Consider the following 15498-nt stretch of genomic DNA (forward strand, 5'->3'; position numbering starts at 1 on the left):
TGTACTAAAAGTAGAAGTACACTTAATCTTTCTGAATTCACATACGTAGAATCTGAAAATATTACATTCGAAAAAAGAAATTCATTTTGCTCAGAATTCTGTCAAATTGTTGGTCCTGGTATTTGACATCCTTGCAGCAAAAAAAAAAACTGTTCAAAATCTTCACGCCTCAATTACTTCAAAGAATCAAAACATCGCTGACAGAGTTGTTTCTTGTACGCTAAAAAAAATATCTGTTGTTGGTGATTTTAAGGTGGTTGTCTGGTAAAAAAATCATAAATACAATTTGGGGGAAAGTTTATTTTATTTTTCAACATTAAGAAGTTATATTTGTATGACGAAAAAAAAAAAAAAATTTTTTTAATGCTGAATCAGCAAAAAAATGGTTAAAACATCACTTTCTTAAAACAAAGAGTTCTAGCTATCTGTACATCCGTTTTGCATGAAGTTTGGTTTTTTATGCAGGATATATATAAAATTAGTATGCAAACCAGTAAAAATTTATAATTATGTTTAGATCCATAATAGCAGCTTTACGTATTTGGGGAAATTAAAAAAGGGGTAAAGTTCAACAAAAACCAACCCATATTTCCCAAAATGCTCAAAGAATTATTTAGATTCTGGTTCACATGCTAACTGATACACAGATGAACAAACCCTGAAAATTTCATTCAAAAATCATTTATAGAAGCTGAGATATTTGCGTTTTAAGTCTGAAATATCATAAACGGAGAAAACCAACAAAATAAAAATAAAATAATTAAAATGATCCTTTAGAATAAATCTCCTCCTTCCTGGTGTTTTTCTCTTTCAATCAATAAATCCTTTCCTTATAGCTCTTAACTTTTTTCTTTTGTTCTTTACAGTATCTGTTGATTTTTTTTTGTATATTTTTGACTTTTTTACTATCAAATATTACTATCAAATTTCTACTTTTGTTGGTTGCTTATCAATTTTATTAGCGAATTACGCGTTTTATTACGATATTTTATCGAAATTTTATTACGCATTAACATATTACGATATTTTTTTGAAATCTTGTTATAGGGGCTCTATGAAAAGATTGCGATAACGTACTGTCATCCTCATCTTCTTTGAGCCCCTATCTGTTTTACTTATTTTATTTATTGAAATTTTATATTACGAAGTTGTAAAATCTTATATTATATTAAAACAGAGAAAGAAAAAAAAAAAAAAACAAAAAAAAAAAAAAAAAAAAAAAAAAAAAAATACTAAAGCACGATCAATAAAATATTTTCCTGGTGTTAAACAAAGATTTTTCAAAACATTAGCTAGAGCTAAATATCCATCATTAAAACTTACTACTGATGAAAACGTACACATTTCTGATACATCTTTTGAAACAAATGTATTTTTTGGGCTTTTCCGCCAGAGAATCTGATTAAATGCTTCGTTAGCATTTTGGCTTGTGCCTTGTAAGCAGCGCGACAAAAGCTCATTATTACTTAAATCAATAAAAACCTTTTTAATTTCTTTTTTAATGACTTCAGGAATACCACCTTTTGATTGTATTTAGACAAACCTGATATTTTATCAGCTTGATATTTGCACCATGAAACTGTTTTGGCCCAAAACAAAAAAAAGTGATTGTTGCTAAGGGCGTTGCTAAGGAAAAAGGCTAGTACATGTCTTTACGGGATTTAAATTTTTGAAAAATTTAGTTGAAAAATATGTTTTAAAGTATGTATTTTCTAAAAGAGCACAAATTTTTCTTTTAAACTGGTTTATTAACAAAAATTTGATTTTTTGAATAATTTTTTACCAGACGACCACCTTAAAAAAATAAAACTTGCAACAGGAGGAGAAGCTCTTCCTGTTAAAGTATACAGAGACCGATCACCTATAAAGCATATGAGAAGTGAAACAATCATGAACTTGAAGATAAATCATGATCTTCTAAATTCTGCAATGTTAGGAATAATGAAGGAGATAAGAAAAGATGTTGGACAATCTGGAATACAGGAGAGCACTTATGCTGAAGTTACGAACAGGTCACGCTACTTTAATAGGTTTTACGATGTGAAAAAATGCCAACTCAAGATCGGTAAAAACTTTTTTGAAAAAGATATTGTTTATTGTACTAACCTATCTATGCTCGTAACTGAAGTTTGTTCCTTCAGAAAAGTGGATATTTTTAATTCTGTTGTACGCGTTGGTATTGATGGAGAGCAAAGATTGTCATGAACGTGTTTGAGCCATCAGTATTAGATTTTCAATCAAGAAACCAGAAGTACACATTAGGGTAGGTCGATTTTGGTATGTAAGTACAGCTAAATAATATAAAGTTGGATATTTATATGTAAGTAACAAAAATAGCAAACTTAAGTGTTTTAACTGAATATTTTTTTGCGTAACTTTGATGGAGTTTATAGATTTGCATACTTCGTAAACTACTTTTCGCTGTTTTATAAAATTTATTTTTCCTCATTTTTTTAAGCACGCATGTATTGAATTTTGTTTGTAAACAATATTTAACTTCGTAGTTTCGTAGTCTTGAGAAAATTCTCTAACTGCCTTTAACTTAACGCCAAAAAATCAAATTTATAAGCGGCTAATAAATATTTCTTAAAATATACTTTTTAATTCTTCCGAGTCTATACAACTAGGTTTACATGCTTAACTGGTTTATATTTTATAAATGTTACTTTTTAGAATGATATAATGTAGTTAAAATAGATTAAAAGTGAAAAATAGGCACGTTTTACTAGTAAATTAGTATACTAATTGAAAAAAATATTATTATCAAGTAAGTTATTATATATAATAAAGTGTTACTAAATTATTGCAAATAATTTGTGTCTCGTAATAATAATATGAACAAAGTATTTAGTTTTAGAAAATAAAAATGCCAAAAATAAAAGCAAGGCTCTATACGCGATCGAAAAGTGAAGAGAATTACGGAGGTTACCCTTGTGATTTAATTACAACGGATCCAAGCACATACCGACAATTGATTCAATTTTATTACTTCTTAGATTGTTCTGACATTAAGGCAAACTTTTAGGCAATTGTTAAGCGTGTTTCATGTGTTTTAAAATCTATATGGTTATCTGTCAATCCACGATTGCCTTTAATAAACGATAAATCAATTGAAACAAAAATTAAAAATCTATTTGCAACTATAAAAGACATAAACCGCTAAAGCAAATATCAAACGAAACCTAGATTCTAAACTAGATAAACTTTTTGACATATCTGCTTGTTGTTGTTCATTGGATATTGTAACATGTAACAATGTTTATGTAAAGTGCAAAAAAGAAAAATGCAAAATGAAACACATTATTTGCATATGCCCTAAAGAAGCAAAAGTCCCAATTTAAGAAAGAGCTTATATACGGGACCGGCGTTTAAAAACAGGACCAAAAGGGCTGTTTCAGATGTCTTCGGTAGATACATCCGCTTTAAAACAAAACAGCAGGATTAAAGAGAAGGAAGGAAATATATCACATCACAAACATATTAGTAATGAGCTTTCAAGTTTATAGCCAGATCCCTCAGAATATATATCTGAAATAATAACATCTCAGGTATTTTTATTTGCGTGGCCTTAAAATTTTAATTTGTTTAGTATATATTTAACGCTTATTTATAATAAAATCACATATCATAAGTATTTAAAATTTTTTACTTAAGCAACAGGATGAATGGAAACCAAGTAAAAGAACTCAGGCAGATTGTAGTATTCAAAAGTTCCCAAGATATGCAATGGAGCTGGTCAGAGGCGGATGTTCTTCAAATCTCGACGCAGCTCTTGGAAACGCCTTACTCCAGGATATCAAGCATCTATTGCTACCGGAAGTTGACATCAATAATATTCTAATGGATAAGTGTAAATTAGACAGAGCTAAGTCAAAAGTAAAATAATTTCAAAAAACGCAGATTCAGAAGAGATGACACAACTATTTTGCATTGGTTTAGATGGAAAGATAGATAAGAACACGAAAATGTACTTAAAAGCAAATAGTTCTGAAGGAAAAAACTTCATAACAAAATATGTTGCTGCAAAGCATCACCTTACTTTTACACATGAAGAAAACTCCACGGGATCTACTTGACACACAGAACAATACCCGTTGTTGGTGCTACTGGGGATGTTCGTGCTCTTGAGACATTAAGTGTACTTGAAAAATATGACAGTCTGAAGAGCATCCGTGCTATTCTTTTAGACAATACTGCATCAAACACAGGTTGGAGAAGTGGCTTGGAGGTTAATCTAGAAGAGTTGATAGGAAGGAAACTTCGCACAATAGGTTGTAGCCTTCATCAGAATGAACTTCCACTAAAAGCTCTTTTTAAAAAGTTAGATGGAAAAACAACCGGTCCGCATAATTTTAGTGGACCAATTGGGATATGAGATATTAAAAGGTATTAATCATGATCAAAGGCTTCTTTACGAATATTGTAAAGGTAAAAGATTAGGTAAAGTAGACGACAAATGGGCTAATTGTAAAATAGGTCCAATGAATCATGCTCGATGGTTAACCCTTTCTATACGAATTTTTTAAAACGAAACGATAAACCGTATATATGATTTTAAATACAAATATTTGAGTTATTATGGTGTGTCCAACTTTTTTGATTGAAATTTTGTCTGAACGTATTGAAAAGTATGAAACCACAAGCAAAAAGGTAATATTTTTATACCAAATGTTGATGAGGGTACTTTTAAATTTTGATCACTAATCCGCAAGCCACCGTTTGACTGAACACCTACAACTTTTTATTTTTTTGTTTTATATATATAAATACAACTTTCAGTACCTTAGCCGTTACGGTTTAAAAAAAAAAGTGAAAAATCAACCTACCCTAGTACACAGGGGTCAACAAAGTGATTATCTTAGGCATAGTTCGAAACGTAGAAGAGAATCATCACAATCTGAAAACACTTTTCCAACTCCTTCAACTCAATCAATTAAAGTATACCTTATCTTCTGACCTCAAATTGATCAACATCATCATTGGATTATCAGTAAAAATCATATTTCATTTAGATTTTATATTTTCAGTAAGCAATACCTATAAGTTATTTTCTATAATCAAGGGTCACGGTGAAAAATACTCATGTTGCTATTGTGATGAGCCGATGGATGAAAAAAGAGTTCTAAGGACTTTTGGATCACTGGCAGATGAATTCAAAAAATACCAATTTGATGACAAACCTCGTATACAGATACAATATTATAAAAATATTACTTATCCATGTCTGTTGGATGAGAAATTGACTGAAGAAATTATCAACATAATTCCACCACCTGAATATCATATTTATGAACACCATGTTAGTAAAATTATTGATATTCTCTTCACTGATAAAAATCTAAAAGAGTTTCTTGAAAAGAAAACGGTTACCAGGCAAGGATATAATGGTGGTGGTTTTGATGGACCTAACTGTGCCAAAGTTTTAAGATCATTGGACAAAATAACACTTTATTTTCCAATTGAATATCTGGAATGTATTGAAACCCTGAGAAGGTTTAAATAAGGTTCATCATTGCTTTTTAAATTTTTTTAACACTTCTTAGATCTTTTTTAATTCAATTAGTACAGATAGGGGACTGTTGACCTACCAGTCTAAATAAAATTAGGACATACGAATATGTTAATACTATTATTTTCAGCAAGTTAATATTTGGTTAAATTTTGTTTGATTTAGTAGCTGAATGCTGTTTTGGGATGAAACTCGATATATCCTCCAAAGAAAAAATAGACATGTTTGTGAAGTCCATGCTTCACTTAAAAGTATATGTCCATGATGTATTTGCAATGAAGATTTCACTTAGATGGAAGTTTCACATAATCAGGTTCCATATCAAGGAGTATCTCGAAAGGCAGAAAATCCCACTTGGTATTACATCAGAACAAACATCTGAAGCAGTTCATAAAAACTTAAACAAGACACTGAAAAGGTTCGTTCTATCTGAGAAAAACGTCCGTCACGGTGAAAAGCTAAGAGCTATGGTTGTTGAATACAGTTCAACGAGATTGTAAGAAGATTTTTCAAGAATATATTTAGATTGAAAAATACCTATTTCTTTTTCATTTTTGTAAGATATTATAATTTTTTAAATACTGTTTGTGGCATTTTATTTGTCTGAATTTGTTATCGGAGATTTATTCATGTTGTGTGAGTGTCAGTAGAGATAGAAAATTTTTTTTGCTAATATTTATTAAAATTATAATTTTTTGCTAAAAATTACGGCAGTCAGATTATAGGGGCAGGAATACCATTGAAGAATGACTCTTGCATCCCCTGGTTGAGGGAAAAAAAATGAAAAAAGATACGGTTTTTAATTCGTTTTCAACGGTTTCTATTTTATGTCAACCTGCTCGAAAAAGTGGTTTAAAAATTCTGAAGTAAAATTAACTTCAACTTAAAACCTCTAAAAATGAGCAGTGGCCAGTCACTTAATAAAATATTTTCCCCAGAAATTTTCCTGTTTTTACCCATTTTTGACTTGTCGGCGGGAATTGTAAATATTATCAATTGTTTTTTCTTGTTAAATTAAAATGCTTATGAAATGTTATAGTCATAGGTGATTTTATGAAGGGTGGGAGTGGTGGGGAATGTGGTGTCACACTCTCCCCAAAGAAGGTAATTTTCAACTTTTAGTCGGTTTTTTTAGGAATATAGTCGGCCAGTTGGAAAACTTGGACTTTTGAGGATTTTTTTTTGGAATGCAGTTGGCACTTTTTGTAACTTTAGAACTGAAGTGGGATATATGGGTTTTTCCAACATGGTGTCTGTATGCCAAAAAAAACAATGGTTGGCCATTAAAGTGAGCCAACCTCGTGCAAGCTCCTCTGAGGTGTCCATTATTTAAAGCTGTAGTGTCAAAACATATCCCACATATCCACTAACTAATATCATAATAATCCAACAACTTATGAATTGTTTTAACCTGAGCCTCTACAGTCCCATGAGCTAATCCTTGAACAACAAGAGGATTTATCTCTCCCTCATGCTTCATAAGAACACGAAGACTATTTTTAGTTTCATCTGTTGAGCATATGTAATCCATGATAATTTTTCCGTCAAAATGCACAATAATTGGAATATTAGCTTCCTTAACTTTCTTTTTTAAGTTAACTTTGAGTGCAGCAGCATCCTAATGTGTATAATCCTGTCTGAGATTCTTTGTCCAGAAGTCTTATATAATGTTACTTTGTCTATATCTCCACCAGACTGCTCTACAACAGAAGTAATTAAAGTATTTGCTTGATGAGGACTGATACCCATGCCAATGGCAGTTCTGGCAGTTTTAAACAAAATATCCTTATACATAATTAATATTTGTTCTAAAGTCTTTTCCCGGGGTATTTTAAAATTGTCGTCATCAATATTAGGTTCACTCTCTGTTGTATCTGATGCAAAGTCAATGTTAACAGTGTCAAATTCAACCTTAACAAAAACATTTGGTTTCTCCCTATTCTTTCGTCTTTCCGGTCTCTGTGCAACAAACTCAATCCTTCCATCAACTTTACCAATCGACATCTTTTTGTCTGTCATCTGATCATGTATAAAAGTTTCATCCTCCAAATTGTCTTCAGTCATCCTTAACCTACTAGATTCCAGACAGACAGATCCATATCTAAACTAAACAAACCTAGAAGTTTTGTTTTGAAGAGGGCAAGAAATTAACTCTTTAAGTGGTTTCCAGGAATACAGATCACGGAGGTGAATCTGTATTCCTGGACACCCTGGAGAGGATGGAGAGGAACCAGTTTCTTCAAAGGAAGCTGGTTCCTCTCCATCCTCTCCAGGGTGTTTCCAACCAAGAATCTTTGTCTTTTGTAGTATTTTTTTTACTTTTTTAACATGTGTTTTTTGCTGTGGATTAGGAAACACCTCTCTTTTTCCAGTTCTCATTGCTATACAACTAACACTTTAAGTTTTTCTTATTTATTATTTATCTAAGAAAATTACACAACTTCACATAAATAAACTTGCTCACATAAATAACTTGCTCTTGTTGGGAATTTTTTTTTCCCCCGTGACACTAATGAAAATTACTTTTTTTGTTAGGTATGTTATATTTTGTTTAGTATGTTATATTTCAACAACATGCGAATCATAAACTACTAAAATACCAATACAAACTACAATATATAAAATTTCACAAGCGCAATTCCCAAGCGGCTCAGAGCGCGTGTCAGCAATTCATAGAAATTTTATAATTTCATCTATTTTTATTTAAAAAACAAACAGATTATTATTATTTGATTATTTTTACAATGATTCAACTAAACTATTAGTAAGACATGTGACATGTTGATAACGATGATTTACACTAAAGTGAAGTGCCCACGAGGAGAAATTTATCAGCTGATGAAGTCAACCGTGTGTATTAAAATTTTGATGACTACAAAAATGGCCTAGGCGAATATATATATAGTGTTGTCATATTCATCTTTATTAATTTTGTGTGTGTATAACATTATTTAAAAATACACATATACATATATATATATATATGTATGTGTGTATTTTTATATATATTTTATAATATATGTATGCATGCATTTTATATATATATATATATATATATATATATATACATATATATATATATATATATATATATATATATATATATATATATATATATATATATATATATATATATATATATATATGTAGTGTAGTGAATTTAATAGTTGATAATTAATTCTAAGCCAACATAGAAGGCTTTATTCTTCATATAAAAATATGTAAACTAAAATATACAAACAGGTTAGTTTTAGTATACACATAATTAAACTCAACAAGGATAATAATAATTATAAGAATCATCACATTCTACCATACTAAATAAACAAAATAATCCTTTTTTTTCTCAAATAATATTTGTAATTAGTTCGTAAATATAAATCTATATAAAAAAAAAATGTTTATATGCAACCTGCTGAAATAATTCTTTAGCAAAACAATAATTTGAAAAAAATGCATACTATTAAATTCTAAAATAAGCAAATTATAAAAATAAATGATCAAATTTAATCTTAGTATTGTTAAGAATCACCAAATTTGTTATATTTACAAAAAAAAAATTATTACTTTTAGAAAATAAACTGCTTTTTTCATAAAAATGAGTGAAATTTTGAAATACTTTAACTTCGGTCATTCGCAAAGGAGACAATTAGCAGTAATATTGTGAAATGTTGATAAATGTTGCGAATGTAAAATTTACCGGTTCCTTGACATTTTTATAATTGATACACACCATGGTATTCTATTTGAATAAAAAAAATTTGTTTATAGTATCAAAATTAACTGACGGTTTTTTGAGTTCAAAAAATTTCAAGCTTGTGACATTTTTTTGATGATAAAATTACAGCTTAACGACAATTATGGATGCTTTGCGACTCCTGTGACGATTGTTTGTGTGGATCTTGCTGTTCTACTATGGTCAACGATACGTGCAATAGTTTCCAATAAACATACAAAGCTTATTTAAACCTTTAAAACCTTTTTAAATTAATTGAAAATAAACTTTCAATTTTATTAACCATTGGCGTAGACAAAGTGACAATGGCCAAAGTAATAAAATAGTTGACTAATTACAATAAAAATTAGGAATACTACTACTTATATTTAAAAAGGCCTTTTTTTATGTGCTCCTTCTTATTTTCTTTGGTACTCCAAAAGACTTTTTTTGAGCCCGGGGTGACGCCCTCCTTACTGGTATTACATGAATTTATATTATAATTTTACAATAAAACAACATATAAAAATTAGTTTTCATTTTTTGTGACGTTAAGTTTGTCATACGTTATTAGAATTTATATAGCGGCCGAACTAGGAGATAGTATTGAAAGTTCGATCAAAGTAGATGTTTTCATTTTAAATTAAACATTGAATACTAGTTTTTATTTTTTATTTTTTTATTTTTACAAAATCAATTATCAATATAATTTTCAGTATGTTTTAGGAAAAAAAACTAAAAATTTTTCATTTATGCGTGATAAATAAATGTTCAAAGCTTAAGTGACCGAATTTAGGCGAATTTACTGTATATTCTTCAAGAAATTTAAAGTTTCATAGTATTATTTCTCAGCGTTCAAAAATTATGACCATATCAAATTTGCAACCTCCTCAAATTGAGGGAGGTTTAAACTTGATATGGTCATTTTTTTTGAACGCTAAAATAATTTAATATGAAATTTAAAATTTATCGATGAATATCAGTCTAGTTGAAAATAGTTCAAAAAATATTTCAACAGATGGGTGGGGGGAGGGGGTGGAGAAGGGCTAGACTTTTGATAGTTTAAGTAGAAAATTGTTCAAAAAGTATTTCTTCAGGCAGAGGAGGCTAAACTTTTGGGGATTTTTTGTTCCCAAGCTTTAACCATCGCCATTTTTTGCAAAGCATCCTTATTTGACATAAGTATAAATATATAAATGTTTGGAGTTTGCTCCATGTCTGGAAGTTAGATATCTCGAAGACCAAAAAATGCTGGCGCCACCCCTGTATACATATAAATTTGTATATATGTATATATATATATATATATATATATATATATATATATATATATATAAATATATATATATATATATATATATATATATATATATATTTATATATATATATATATATATATATATATATATATATATATATATATATATATATATATATATATATATATATATATATATATATATATATATATATATATATAGTATGTATGTATGCATGTATCTATGTATGTTTGTATGTATATATATATACATATTTATATATATATATATATATATATATATATATATATACATGAATATATATATACATGAATATATATATATATATATATATATATATATATATATATATATACATAAATATATATATATATCTTTATTACCATATTCATTACAATTTAAATAAACAAAACTTTGTTAAAATAATAAAAGTTAACAAGTCAAGATATCGTTAAGAAATAAATATTAAAAATAAATATAAAGAACGCGGATTACTCAAAGAAGACCATCAGGTCTTGTCACAGAGAAACCGCTATTTGCTTGTGGATAAAAAAACAAACAAAAAAATAAATAAAAAAGAATATACATTAAATATATACATATAATAACATAGATAAGGGATTTTCAAAAAATTTTAAAATTTAAAATTAGATTAGTATATTATCAGTTGAAAAAATGAGTTTTTTAAGATTTTGTTTAAAAGAATCAAAATTACATTCTTGAGAAAAATCTTTAGAAGTATTTAGAACTATACTATTCCATAAAAATGGTCCGCGAAATGAAATAAAAAATATGTATATATATATATATATATATATATATATATATATATATATATATATATAATAAATATTTTTTGACTTTAAAGTTTATTTAAGTTACTAAACATAATGGGTAATTACGATATGGGTAATTCAGATATGATGCAGATGAGTATGCATTGCAAGTGGAAAAGCAAAAATCATTGATAGAAATTAAGTCAACAATTCTAAAATCTAATGTGCTAAAGAGGAATGCCACTGATTAGCAGGATTTACTAGAAAAAATTATAGCAGTAAAAAAGTACTTATTACCAGGAAAGCTGCGTTTTAGATTTGGGTGTTTAAGTTTTTCAACCATTTTATTCTCTGATTTGGTTTCTTCTTTTTATGACTGAATAATATGAAATATGAAGTTTAGTTTTTGAAATTGGCTGTGTGCTTTAATGATTTTTGATTATTTATTGTTTGCTACGTAGTCATAAAGTCATCTATTTAGTGCAATGTTAAAGTTGTTAAATTTCTAATGCAAGTATGAAATTGATTTTTTTAAGTTAATATTTTTGTATGTGTAGAAATTTTAGTGCATTATAAATAACAGTGTTTAGGCCCTAATTTTATCTTATTTATCTTAGCCAAGCATTCTTTAAGCTTTTAAATAGTAAGAAAACATTTCAGCGTCACTCTCCTAAGATTTTTATTCTTTTTTTTTAAATTGCCGGGTTTTAAGGAGGTTTCTCCTTAAAAACCTTGTAAAATTTCCTAAATTATCCTAAATTATCCTATTTTTTCCAGACAAAAAACTGTGGTCACCCTGTATATATCTAACTTTAACAAAACCACAGAGAAGTTATTTTTAGTGAAAATATTATAATTAATAATAATTATTATTATTAATTATAACTAATTAATAATTAATAACTTATTAATTCATAATTAATTTAAAATAATATTTAATATCTTTTTAATAAATCTTATATTTCGTGAAAAAAAGATTGAAAGACACCAAGTATAACAATTTTGCCAACAACCTTGTAATTATTACTAATTCCTTTTATCCATTTTTTCCAACTAACTCTTGGATTCATCCAGCAATGTTTGATTATTATGCAACAATGAGAGATAAATCTCATTAATGATTAGGTAAGCCTTTTTTATATATTTATTGCGTAAGTTGTGTCATGAGAAACAATCAAAGACTTAGTATATTCAAAATTGGATTAAAGCCCGTGACAGTTAAAGATACATAAAAGAAATGCTGTTGGAGGTTTGTCTTTCTTTAAAATTCTCCCAAAAGCTATTTTGGTTTATAAAAACTTTCCTGGTATCCGTTGGTTTTAAGATTTTTGGCTGTAACCCAATCCGGAAAAAAACGTTTATTTACAAACATATATGTTTGCATTTGAACTAAATTTTTCTGTGTTGTTCATGGAAGTTTGTATGAACTGTTACACTTATTTTTTTAGGGGGTGATTCCTATTTTTGTTTCTAGATTTAAAAGAAATATTTTAAAAAAAATTCTTCGTCAATTTTATTGCTTATCCCTCCTACGTAAATATTGATTTTACAAATTATTCTTTTGCAATTGTTTTTTTTTAGAAAGTTTTGTTCCAAAAACAGGCTCGACTCTAGGGAGCCCTGGGCTTCACTAAGACACTTTTTTAAAACTTATAATAGCTTATGACATTAAATTTAATTATACATTGTAGCTTGTTTTGTTTGTAAGGATTGATTAAATCTATCATTTTGCAATATATTTGTTGTTTTTTTTTACAAACTATATCATTGAAATTTTTATTTTGATAACGGCAAATCTTGTGGTTTCAGAAATTAACTTTTTTATTTTACAGTTTTTATAAAAAAATATTTTTCGCCATAAAAAGATTTATATAAAATAATTTATTCGCCATAAATTAGTTTAATGATTGCGAGACTGATTTTTAAAACGAGGTTTAATTGTTTGTAATATATGTTTCAATTTAATTTATGACTTTTAACTAAAAAGCAACTTTTTTAAGAGTACTGATAGTATTGTTTTGAGTCATGTGTTGTATTATTGACCGGATATATAAACTTTTCAATATTTATTTTCAGAATAATATTTTAGTTAAAAATAGGCCAAGTTTGATAGAGATTTGCCTATTATTTTATAGTCATCACAAAGATTTAAAGGATTTGATTTGGAAATAGCAATGTTGACTCACGGAATATAGCGTAAAATATCCCGGGAATGATGGAGTTAAATTTTATCTATTTTGTTAAATATCAAGTTAACTAAACTTTAAATCGATTGATTTAAAACTTCAACGTTCTATACAATAAGTAGTTTTTTCATTTACAGAAAAAAAAACTTATCGTAAGTTTTTTTTTTCTGTAAGTAAAAAAAAAAAATTTGCATTGCTGCACTACGTAAGGTTACGTACAATGTTAATACGTACAAATACATTTTTTGGTCATCAAGAAATTATCTTTCTTGAATTAATATTAAATAAGACGCCACATATCCGCGAGTTACGTGTTAGACGTGTACAGAAAGCTAGATCTACCTTAGATTAATGAACGCTTGCTTGAAATTGATATTAGATTGTTGACTGCTCGCGTATATTTGACTGCGTTTTTGATATTTGATATTGACTGCTTATTTGAAATCTTCTCTATAGAGAAGAAAAAAGCATGAAAGTTTGTCAAACAAGTAATCAAAGTTCTTATTCTCAATTTTTTAGCAAAAAATGGGAGTGGATTGATTGGAGGAGTTCACAGGAGATAGAGCCACCATTAACAATGCAGCTGACTAATATAACTAGTGCCAAATTCAACTAACTAATTTTTTGGAAAAGTTTTACCAAACGCAACCTGTAGAATGTTGCATAAAGATGTGTAAAGTTGATAGTAGTTTCTGCTTCAATTTATTGCGAGATGAAAAGAAATTGTATAAAACGTGTCTATCTGCAATTTTTTTCCCAATATTAAACAAGACATATTAAAACACTAACTAGTACAACTACTGCTTTATGAATGGTAATATTGTGTAGTTAATGCACCAGTTCAAATCTAAAACTCCTTCAAATATCCTGTTGATAGACTTATAGTAATGTATTCAAAAGGAAGGATAATAAAAATCAGTCTTTGGAGTAAAAATTTTCAGATACGGAAAATTCTAAAAATTTGTTTAATTCGGCCAAAAATTGCTGCAGAGCATAGTTCATATTCAATTTTGCCCAACTTGGTCGAATTTATTTTTTATAATTAATATAGCTATCAGAGAGAATAACTGAATTTAAAAAAATATCTTAACTCCACTTTATGGTTGATATGCCATAAACGATTAAAAACTTTATTTGAAATAACAATTGTTAATCAGAAAAACCAACTGCTAATCGCTGTCATAAATAGCATACTCAAGCATAAAAAAGTAACAAATAGTTCAATCAACAACATTAGTTAACTATGATAAAAAGTTATATAACAAACTTTCGAAATATATATTAGGTTTTAATCTATGTGATACATAAAGATTTATCGAAGGACCACCTAAAAAATCAAGTGACTTATGATAAAATTCTACTTAAACTTCAGGTGACTGTTTAGAACGATTTTTCGTCTGATTATGCTCCGCGAAGTTTAGAAATTCTGACGAGAAAACTTGTTTTAAATAATCATGTCAATAGGATCTGAATTACACATATTTGTTGACAGGGGCGCTAAAACTCTTTAAAAACTATACACTAAAATGAAAGATGATTTTATTTTTGAATAATAATAAAAATAACTATTTTTTATGAAAACTGTAACACTAAAATCTTTATTTATCTTTAGTTTTTTTAAACAACTTAGGTATAGAGACGGAATCAACTTTGGCAACGTTGTTGAACAAAAGAATTCTTTCTAACTTTACTAACGTTTCTTACAACTCTTAGAGACCAGGTTTAAATCAAGTGTGTTTTTGTGTTATTCATATGAAATAAAATTGCTCATGACTTTTTTTTTTGTTGACTTTTTGGCAATTCGAAAATAAGTAGTTGTCCTTTATTTGGTTATATTGCTTCAAACTGATTTTTCATGACAATAATTTAAGCGCATAAAACATTTTTTATTAATTACTACTTAAATTACTAGTCTAATTACTAGTTAAATATGAACTGTTAATTTTTAAAACTAATAAAACATAATCAGGGTGAGTTGACACTTGTCTGTTTATTTACGGGAATGGAAAGAGAAGGGATAAATACTTACACG

Source organism: Hydra vulgaris, chromosome 12, assembly GCF_038396675.1.
Source record: "Hydra vulgaris chromosome 12, alternate assembly HydraT2T_AEP".
NCBI classification, from domain to species: Eukaryota; Metazoa; Cnidaria; class Hydrozoa; order Anthoathecata; family Hydridae; genus Hydra; species Hydra vulgaris.